The sequence below is a fragment of the Nerophis lumbriciformis genome, linkage group LG28 (assembly GCF_033978685.3).
Source record: "Nerophis lumbriciformis linkage group LG28, RoL_Nlum_v2.1, whole genome shotgun sequence".
NCBI lineage: Eukaryota > Metazoa > Chordata > Actinopteri > Syngnathiformes > Syngnathidae > Nerophis > Nerophis lumbriciformis.
Window position 1 is genome coordinate 7,177,859 of NC_084575.2, and position 9,328 is coordinate 7,187,186.

Here is a 9,328-nt window from a genome sequence, read left to right on the forward strand (position 1 = left end):
CACCACATTCTGTCACGTATTGTGCGTCCTGGACCTGCTTTGCATAAAATATGTGACCACTCTTTTTAGAGGCGGCCTCAGTGATGTTGACTGTGGAACTCTTGAATAAATAGAGGGACGCGGGAGCTGAACCTTAGAGCGTAGGGCAAGACTGTGACTAAGTGTGCAGCTCCATGTGTTCTCCGCATGAGCTAAATTGAACTCTGTCTCTGCATGATTCCTTGCTTCTTGTCTGATGAATATATGTCATAAGTGTTTGAACCTGACACTCAGTTTGTGCTAAAAGATTCAACACTAAAAAGGAACTTTTATTACACATGAGAACACACATTGGGGAGAAACCTTTTACTTGCTATGTTTGTAAGAAGAGTTTCTCCAGAAAGCAAATCATGACCAGACACATGAGAACACACACTGGAGAGAAACCTTTTGCTTGCTCTGTTTGTAAGATGAGTTTCTCCAGAAAGCAAATCATGACCACACACATGAGAACACACACTGGAGAGAAACCGTTTAGTTGCACTGTGTGTGATAAGATGTTCAGGTTTAAGTATCAGGCCAGTAGACACAAGTGTGTAACAGTCATGGAAGCTGCAGGGATTTAAAAACACTTAAAGGGGAACATTATCACAATTTCAGAAGGGTTAAAACCATTAAAAATCAGTTCCCAGTGGCTTATTTTATTTTTCGAAGTTTTTTTCAAAATTCTACCCAGCACGCAATATCCCTAAAAAAGCTTCAATGTGCCTGATTTTAACCATCGTTATATACACCCGTCCATTTTCCTGTGACGTCACATAGTGATGCTAATACAAACAAACATGGCGGATAGAACAGCAAGCCATAGCGACATTAGCTCGGATTCAGACTCGGATTTCAGCGGCTTAAGCGATTCAACAGATTACGCATGTATTGAAACGGATGGTTGTAGTGTGGAGGCAGGTAGCGAAAACCAAATTGAAGAAGAAACTGAAGCTATTGAGCCATATCGGTTTGAACCGTATGCAAGCGAAACCGACGAAAACGACACGACAGCCAGCGACACGGGAGAAAGCGAGGACGAATTCGGCGATCGCCTTCAAACCAACGATTGGTATGTGTTTGTTTGGCATTAAAGGAAACTAACAACTATGAACTAGGTTTACAGCATATGAAATACATTTGGCAACAACATGCACTTTGAGAGTGCAGACAGCCCATTTCAGGCGCGCTAAGAACATATATTTTTCCACGATTTCAGCACTCAGGTTAACCATACCTAAATAGACACAAATACTGCATTACACAAGACTACCCGAATGTACTCGAATGATTGAAAAAAATAAATATTGTTAAGCTAAATTATTGGCAAACACAGTTTATGTATTATAATTTACGTAAAACCGCGAGTAATGAATAAAGTTTTCATCAATTAATATATTCTGTAGACATACCCTCATCCGCTCTTTTTTCCTGAAAGCTGATCTGTCCAGTTTTGGAGTTGATGTCAGCAGGCCAGGGAAGCTAGGGTCGATATTCTTCTCTTGATCATCTTCGGTGGCATAAGGGACGGTGTGAGCCAAGACATCCAGGGGGTTTAGCTCGCTCGTCTGCGGGAACAAACTGCCGCCATTGCTTGCCGTGCTACCGAGGGCCTTTGTCCCTGAATTGCTCACACACTCCGGCAGATTCAATGGGGGTCTGGCGGCAGATTTCTTTGACTTTATGGTTGGAAATGCATCTGCTTTGAGTGTCGCAGGATATCCACACATTCTTGCCATCTCTGTCGTAGCATAGCTTTCGTCGGTAAAGTGTGCGGAACAAACGACTGACCATTTCGTCGGCTTTCCCCACAGCCTCGTATTTTGAACAAACTTCGTCCAATTTCTTGCCACTTTCACATCTTTGGGCCACTGGTGCAACTTGAATCCGTCCCTGTTCGTGTTGTTACACCCTCCGACAACACACCGACGAAAGTGAGAAAATGGCGGATTGCTTCCCGATGTGACGTCACGTTGTGACGTCATCGCTCCGAGAGCGAATAATAGAAAGGCGTTTAATTCCCCAAAATTCACCCATTTAGAGTTCGGAAATCGGTCAAAAAAATATATGGTCTTTTTTCTGCAACATCAAGGTATATATTGACGCTTACATAGGTCTGGTGATAATGTTCCCCTTTAAATTAGTGCTAAAAGTGCAATATAATAACACAATTTCAGAATGATTTCTTGTTAAAATCTCACAATTCATGAGATTTTTATCTAAAATGATAATTTTTGGGGCTTGTTGGTCTAGTGGTATGATTCTTGCTTAGGGTGCGTAAGGTCCCAGGTTCAATTTAAAACTCTTAGCTTTATTTTCCAAACTGCACACAATGAAGGGATCAATGAAAATGTATAAAATCAAATACAGTGGTAGCTCAATTTACGAGCTCTATTTGTTTTAGGACAGAGCTTGTAACCTTTAGTTCTTTTTTGCAGGAAAATAGCCATACTTTTAAATTAGTGGTAAAAGTGCAATATACTAACCCAGTTTCAGAATGATTTCCCTGTTAAAATCTCACAATTCATGAACATTTTTGATGAAAGTTGATTTTTTTTGGGGGCTTGTTGGTCTAGTGGTATGATTCTCGCTTAGGGTGCGAGAGGTCCCGGGTTCAATTCACGGTGAAGCCCTAAACAGTGATTTAAAACGCTTCGCTGAATTTTCCAAACTGCACACACTCAAGGAACAATGAAAATTATAAAATCAAATACAGTGGTAGCTCAATTTACAAGCTCTAATTGTTTTAGGACAGAGCTTGTAACCCTTAGTTCTTTTTTGCATGAAAATTGCCATACATTTAAATTAGTGGTAAAAGTGCAATATACTAAGCCAGTTTCAGAATGATTTCCCTGTTAAAATCTCACAATTCATGAGATTTGTATCTAAAATTATATTTTTTGGGGCTTGTTGGTCTAGTGGTATGATTCTCGCTTTGGGTGCGAGAGGTCCCGGGTTCAATTCCCGGACAAGCCCTTAGCAGTGATTTAAAACTCTTAGCTTAATTTTCCAAACTGCACACAATGAAGGGATCAATGAAATTGTATAAAATCAAATACAATGGTAGCTCAATTTACAAGCTCTAATTTTTTTAGGACAGAGCTTGTAACCCTTAGTTCTTTTTTGCAGGAAAATAGCCATAACTTTAAATTAGTGGTATAAGTGCAATATACTAACCCAGTTTCAGAATGATTTCCTGTTAAAATCTCACAATTCATGAGATTTGTGTCTAAAATTATATTTTTCGGGGCTTGTTGGTCTAGTGGTATGATTCTCGCTTTGGGTGCGAGAGGTCCCGGGTTCAATTCCTGGACAAGCCCTTAACAGTGTTTTAAAACTCTTAGCTCAATTTTCCAAACTGCACACAATGAAGGGATCAATGAAAATGTATAAAATCAAATACAGTGGTAGCTCAATTTACGAGCTCTAATTGTTTTAGGACAGAGCTTGTAACACTTAGTTCTTTTTTGCAGGAAAATAGCCATACCTTTAAATTAGTGGTAAACGTGCAATATACTAACCCAGTTTCAGAATGATTTCCCTGTTAAAATCTAACAATTTGTAAGACTTTTTGTTGACACATGTTTTTGCGGTTTATGTTGGTCGAGTCGTATGATTCTCGCTTAGGGTGCAAAAGGTCCAGAGCTTGTAACCTTTAGTTCTTTTTTGCATGGAAATAGCCATACCTTTAAATTAGTGGTAAAAGTGCAATATACTAACACAGTTTCAGAATAATTTCCCTGTTAAAATCTCACAATTCATGAACATTTTTGATGAAACTTGTTTTTTCGGGGCTTGTTGGTCTAGTCCAGGGGTCGGCAACCTTTACCACTCAAAGAGCCATTTTGACCAGTTTCACAAATTAAAGAAAACAATGGGAGCCACAAAAACCTTTTGAAATTTAGAATGAAATAACACTGCATACAAAGTTGTTTTTTTTTGCTTTGTGCTATGTATAAACCAAGGGTCTCAGACACGCAGCCATCACCTTAATATGAAAATTGAATGTTTGTTAGCGCGGCCCGCCAGTTTTATATGAATGGCGCTTGACAGCGTCATACTTTTCAACCCTCCCGATTTTTCCGTCAGACTACGAATTTCAGGGCAACTGATGTGTGGGGGAGCAGGGTTGGGGTGGGGGCGGGGTTTGGTGGTAGCAGGGGTGTATAATGTAGCCCGGAAGAGTTAGGGCTGCATGGGATTCTGGGTATTTGTTCTGTTGTGTTTATGTTGTTTTACGGTGCAGATGTTCTCCCGAAATGTGTTTATCATTCTTGTTTGGTGTGGGTTCACAGTGTGGCGCATTATTAGTAAGAGTGTTAAAGTGTTTTATACCGCCACCGTCAGTGTAACCTGTGTGGCTGTTGACTAAGTATGCCTTGCTGTCACTTGCGTGTGCAAGTAGAAGATGCATACAACAAAGGGCTGGGCTGGCACACGCTGTTTGTACAGATTGTAGAGGGCGCTAAATGCTGTACCATCATGGCACGCCCTTATTATTATTGTTAGGGTGAAAATTGGAGAATATTAATCCCGGGAGTTTTCTGCGAGAGGTACCGAAATCCGGAAATCTCCCAGGAAAATCGGGGGGTTCAGCAAGTAAGCTGCTGAGCCGCATCAGAGTGATCAAAGAGCCGCATGCGGCTCCGGAGTTGCGGGTTGCCGACCCCTGGTCTAGTCGTATGATTCTCGCTTAGGGTGCGAGAGGTCCCTGGTTCAATTCCCGGACAAGCCCTTAACAGTGCTTTTGAACCCTCAGCTCAATTTTCCAAACTGCAAACACTCAAGGGATCAATGAAAATAATTTTAAAAAATGCAGTGATACCTCAATTTTCTAGTTCTAATTGTTTTAGGACAGAGCTTGTAACCCTTAGTTCTTTTTTGCAGGAAAATATCCAAACCTTTAAATTAGTGGTAAAAGTGTATTATATTAACCTATAGCTTTAGATTGTGTTCCCTATCAACATGTCACATTTATTGAGATTTTTGCAAAATCACAAGTCAGAGCTTGTTGGTCTAGTCGTATGATTCTCGCCTGATGTCTGGGGTTCAATTACTGAAAAAGCTCTTGTTCATTTATGCATGAAAATTGTAGTGAATCAAAATTTTTGTTAATAAAATTGCAGTTACAGGTTATCGCCCTAGATAAAATATAAACTTTTTTGAGAATTTGGTAACAATTGCCATAGGGCTTGATGGTCTATTGGTATGATTCTCGCTTAGGGTGCGAGAGATCCCGTGTATAATTCCTGGACAAGCCCTTCACAGAGATTTAAAACTCTTAACTTAATTTTCCAAACTGCACACACTCAAGGGATCAACGAAAATGTATAAAATCAAATACAGTGGTAGCTCAATTTACAAGCTCTAATTGTTTTAGGACAGAGCTTGTAACCCTTAGTTCTTTTTTGCAGGAAAATAGCCATACCTTTAAATTAGTGGTAAAAGTGCAATATACTAACCTAGTTTTAGATTGTTCCCTATCAACATGTCACATTCATTGAGATTCTTGCAAAATGACAAGTCAGAACTTGTTGGTCTAGTTGTTTGATTCTCGCCTGAGGTCTGGGGTTCAATTACTGAAAAAGCTCTTGTTCATTTATGCATGAAAATTGTAGTGAATCAAAATTTATGTTAATAAAAGTGCAGTTACAGGTTGTTTCCCCAGATAAAATATAAACTTTTTTGAGAATTTGGTAACTGTTGCCGTAGGGCTTGTTGGTCTAGTGGTATGATTCTCGCTTAGGGTGCGAGAGGTCCCGGGTTCAATTCCTGGACAAGCCCTTAACAGTGATTTAAAAGTCTTAGCTCAATTTTCCAAACTGCACACAATGAAGGGATCAATGAAAATGTATAAAATCGAATACAGTGGTGGCTCAATTTACAACCTTTAATTGTTTTAGGACAGAGCTTGTAACCCTTAGTTCTTTTTTGCAGGAAAATAGCCATACCTTTAAATTAGTGGTAAAAGTGCAATATACTAACACAGTTTCAGAATGATTTCCCTGTTAAAATCTCACAATTTGTAAGACTTTTTGTTGAAACATGTTTTTGCGGTTTATGTTGGTCGAGTCGTATGATTCTCGCTTAGGGTGCAAAAGGTCCAGAGCTTGTAACCTTTAGTTCTTTTTTGCATGAAAATAGCCATACCTTTAAATTAGTGGTAAAAGTGCAATATACCAACCCAGTTTCAGAATGATGTCCCTGTTAAAATCTCGCAATTCATGAACATTTTTGATGAAACTTGATTTTTCAGGGCTTGTTGGTCTAGTCCAGGGGTCGGCAACCTTTATCACTCAAAGAGCCATTTTGACCAGTTTCACAAATTAAAGAAAACAATGGGAGCCACAAAAATCTTTTGAAATTTAGAATGAAATAACACTGCATTCAAAGTTTTTTTTTTTGCTTTGTGCTATGTATAAACCAAGGGTCTCAGACACGCAGCCATCACCTTAATATGAAATTTGAATGTTAGTGCGGCCCGCAAGTTTTATATGAATGGCGCTTGACAGCGTCATACTTGGCAGACTACAAATTTCAGGGCAACTGTTCTCTCGAACGTGCCGTGATGGTACAGCATTTTGTGCCCACTACAACCAGCGTGCCGGCCCAACCACACGTTGTACGGGGCTTTTACTTGCTCACGTAAGTGACAGCAAGGCATACTTGGTCAACAACTACACAGGTTACACTGACGGTGGCGGTATAAAAAACTTTAACACTCTTACAAATAATGCGCCACACTGTGAACCCACACCAAACAAGAATGACAAACACATTTCGGTAGAACATCTGCACCTTAACACAACAGAACAAATACCCAGAATCCCATGCAGCCCTAACTCTTCCCGGCTACATTATACACCCCCGCTACTAAACCCCGCCCACCTCAACTGACGCACGGAGGGGGTGGGGGTGGGGGGGGGGGGGGTGATGTGTGGGGGAGCAGGGTTGGGGTGGGGGCGGGGTTTGGTGGTAGCAGGGGTGTATAATGTAGCCCGGAAGAGTAAGGGCTGCATGGGATTCTGATTTCCCTGTTAAAATCTCACTATTCATGAGATTTTTATCTAAAATTATATTTTTTGGGGCTTGTTGGTCTAGTGGTATGATTCTCGCTTAGGGTGCGAGAGGTCCCGGCTTCAATTCCTGGACAACCCCTTAACAGTGATTTAAAACTCTTAGCTCAATTTTCCAAACTGCACACACTCAAGGGATTGATTGATTGAGACTTTTATTAGTAGATTGCACAGTACAGTACATATTCCGTACAATTGACCACTAAATGGTAACACCCCAATAAGTTTTTCAACTTGTTTAAGTCGGGGTTCATATATATATACTAACGTCATAATACAGTCATCACACAAGAGAATCACATTGAATTATTTACATTATTTACAATCTGGGGTCTGGAGGGGGGGCGGGGGGGGGGGGGGGGGGGATTTGGCTTGCATTCATTTTGTGGTTTGAAAACAAACTGAGAAAGTAAAAAACTTCAAGACACTGACGGGATTTGAGCCCAACATCTCCTATTTAACAAACAGGCACCTTGACTGACAGCTACAGTGCCTGGAACAGCATGGGATTTCAACACGATGTCTATAACCCTACACTGAATTAATGATAGCCAATTTGAGGCGATAGCATTGATTATCAGTCATTTACATTAGTTTAAACAAGCATGGCTTGAAAGTTATGTTGCAAACGTTTTAACTAGAAACTTTTTTGCAAATTTAAGAGAGAGAGAGAGAGAGAGAGAGAGAGAGAGAGAGAGAGAGAGAGATCAGAAGGCATAAGAAAAAGTATCTACATTTGATCATTTACATTTGATTGTTACCAATGAAAGAGTTAAAGACTTGCTTCAACAACACTACTTTGCAACAAAGAAATGCTATAAACAAAAAGCTGCTACATGCGTCTTGTCATTTTATCTGCAGTGTTTACAATTAAAACTGACTTCTTTTCAATTTGGACTCAAAACTCACGTTTTCCAGTCTTCGTCAAAAGGCCACCCTTCAAAAGTTTGTAACCTATTCTCCCAAAAGTACATCGTAAATGTTTCACTTTCGTTAAAAAGCTCCATTTGGGCTTGATTTAAAAGCCGGATAAAAGTTGTAAAAATGGCAAAAAAAAACAAGCAAAGCGAATTGAAATATGACAGTTTTCTTGAAAATGTTTTGATTGGATAGTTTTCTTCTTCATGGTTGAGCCACACAAGTGCTGGTGCGGCCTACGCCACCTTGTGGTTGTCTTGCCCAACTGTTGAAGACACATGTTTTTCCTCTCAGCACCAGCATGGAGCTGTGTAGCATTTGTCTGTGACAGAATGACATCACACTAAGACATTCAGTGACAGTTTTCCAGTGTTTATCAGTCATTTTTATTTACTTATTTAGAATTTTGGTACAGTAAAAACCTTTTAAACAAAGTGTTTGCTCGTGAAATTTTTCTGAAAGTTGTAGGTATATTCTTGCTATCGTTCACATTTTCAGAATGTATAATATTGTTTTTTAGAGAAATGTTTTGACATTTTGTTATTATTGTTAATATTGTCTGGAATCTATTTTTGGCAGCAGCAAAGTGGCCATTTGGGTAGTTTTTAGCTCCAAAAAGGGTATTTCAACAAGTAAACAGTACAGTAGGTGTTGATATATGTAATGCTCATAAGGGTATTCTAGTAGAATATGCAGAGATGAGATGTGTCAATATCAAAATATTACTTGAAATCATTTTTTTGGCAGCAGCAAAGTTGTTGTTTTGGCATATTTTAACTTTGTAAAGGGTATTTCTACAAGTAAACAGTAAAATAGGTACTTGATTTATATACAGTATATGTAATGCTCATAAGGGTATTCTAGTAGAGTATGCAGAGATGAGATGTGTCAACATTGCCGTTGTTAGGCCTATTTTAGGGGGGCTCAAGCCCCCCTAAATATTCTTAAGCCCCCCTAAATCATTTGGTGTTATATATTTTTATTTTTTTATTTTACAAATACATGCCGACATATTCATTATAAAGTGGGCCGAATATGAGTTTAAATAAATAATCATATAACCTGTCATTATTCACTCAGTTTCCCCTCACTTCATAGCGTAAGGTAGAGAGCCCCTTTAGTGCGTCGGTATCCAATCCATTCCACTTCTTCATATAGAAAATGCCCACATCACTCAAAATCCAGTCCGCATTTTCTCTGCGACCTTGCTTGCGGTCCTGCAGGTGTACGAAGCACATTAGCACACAGCACTGCATATTGCAGAACAAGAACGTGAACGGATGCAAAATGAACATAAGAAAGGTTTTCAAGAA

The 9,328-nt window shown here is 39.5% G+C and overlaps 3 non-coding genes across 3 annotated transcripts; all 3 read left to right on the forward strand.

The window, feature by feature from the left end:
- Positions 1–2,925: 2,925 nt before the first annotated feature.
- Positions 2,926–2,997, forward strand: trnap-ugg (transfer RNA proline (anticodon UGG)). Its single transcript has one exon. It is a non-coding gene; the product is annotated as a tRNA-Pro (tRNA).
- Positions 2,998–3,269: 272 nt separating this feature from the next.
- Positions 3,270–3,341, forward strand: trnap-ugg (transfer RNA proline (anticodon UGG)). The gene has a single exon. It is a non-coding gene; the product is annotated as a tRNA-Pro (tRNA).
- A 2,392-nt stretch (positions 3,342–5,733) lies between these two features.
- On the forward strand, positions 5,734–5,805 carry trnap-agg (transfer RNA proline (anticodon AGG)). Its single transcript has one exon. It is a non-coding gene; the product is annotated as a tRNA-Pro (tRNA).
- The last annotated feature ends 3,523 nt before the right edge of the window (positions 5,806–9,328 follow it).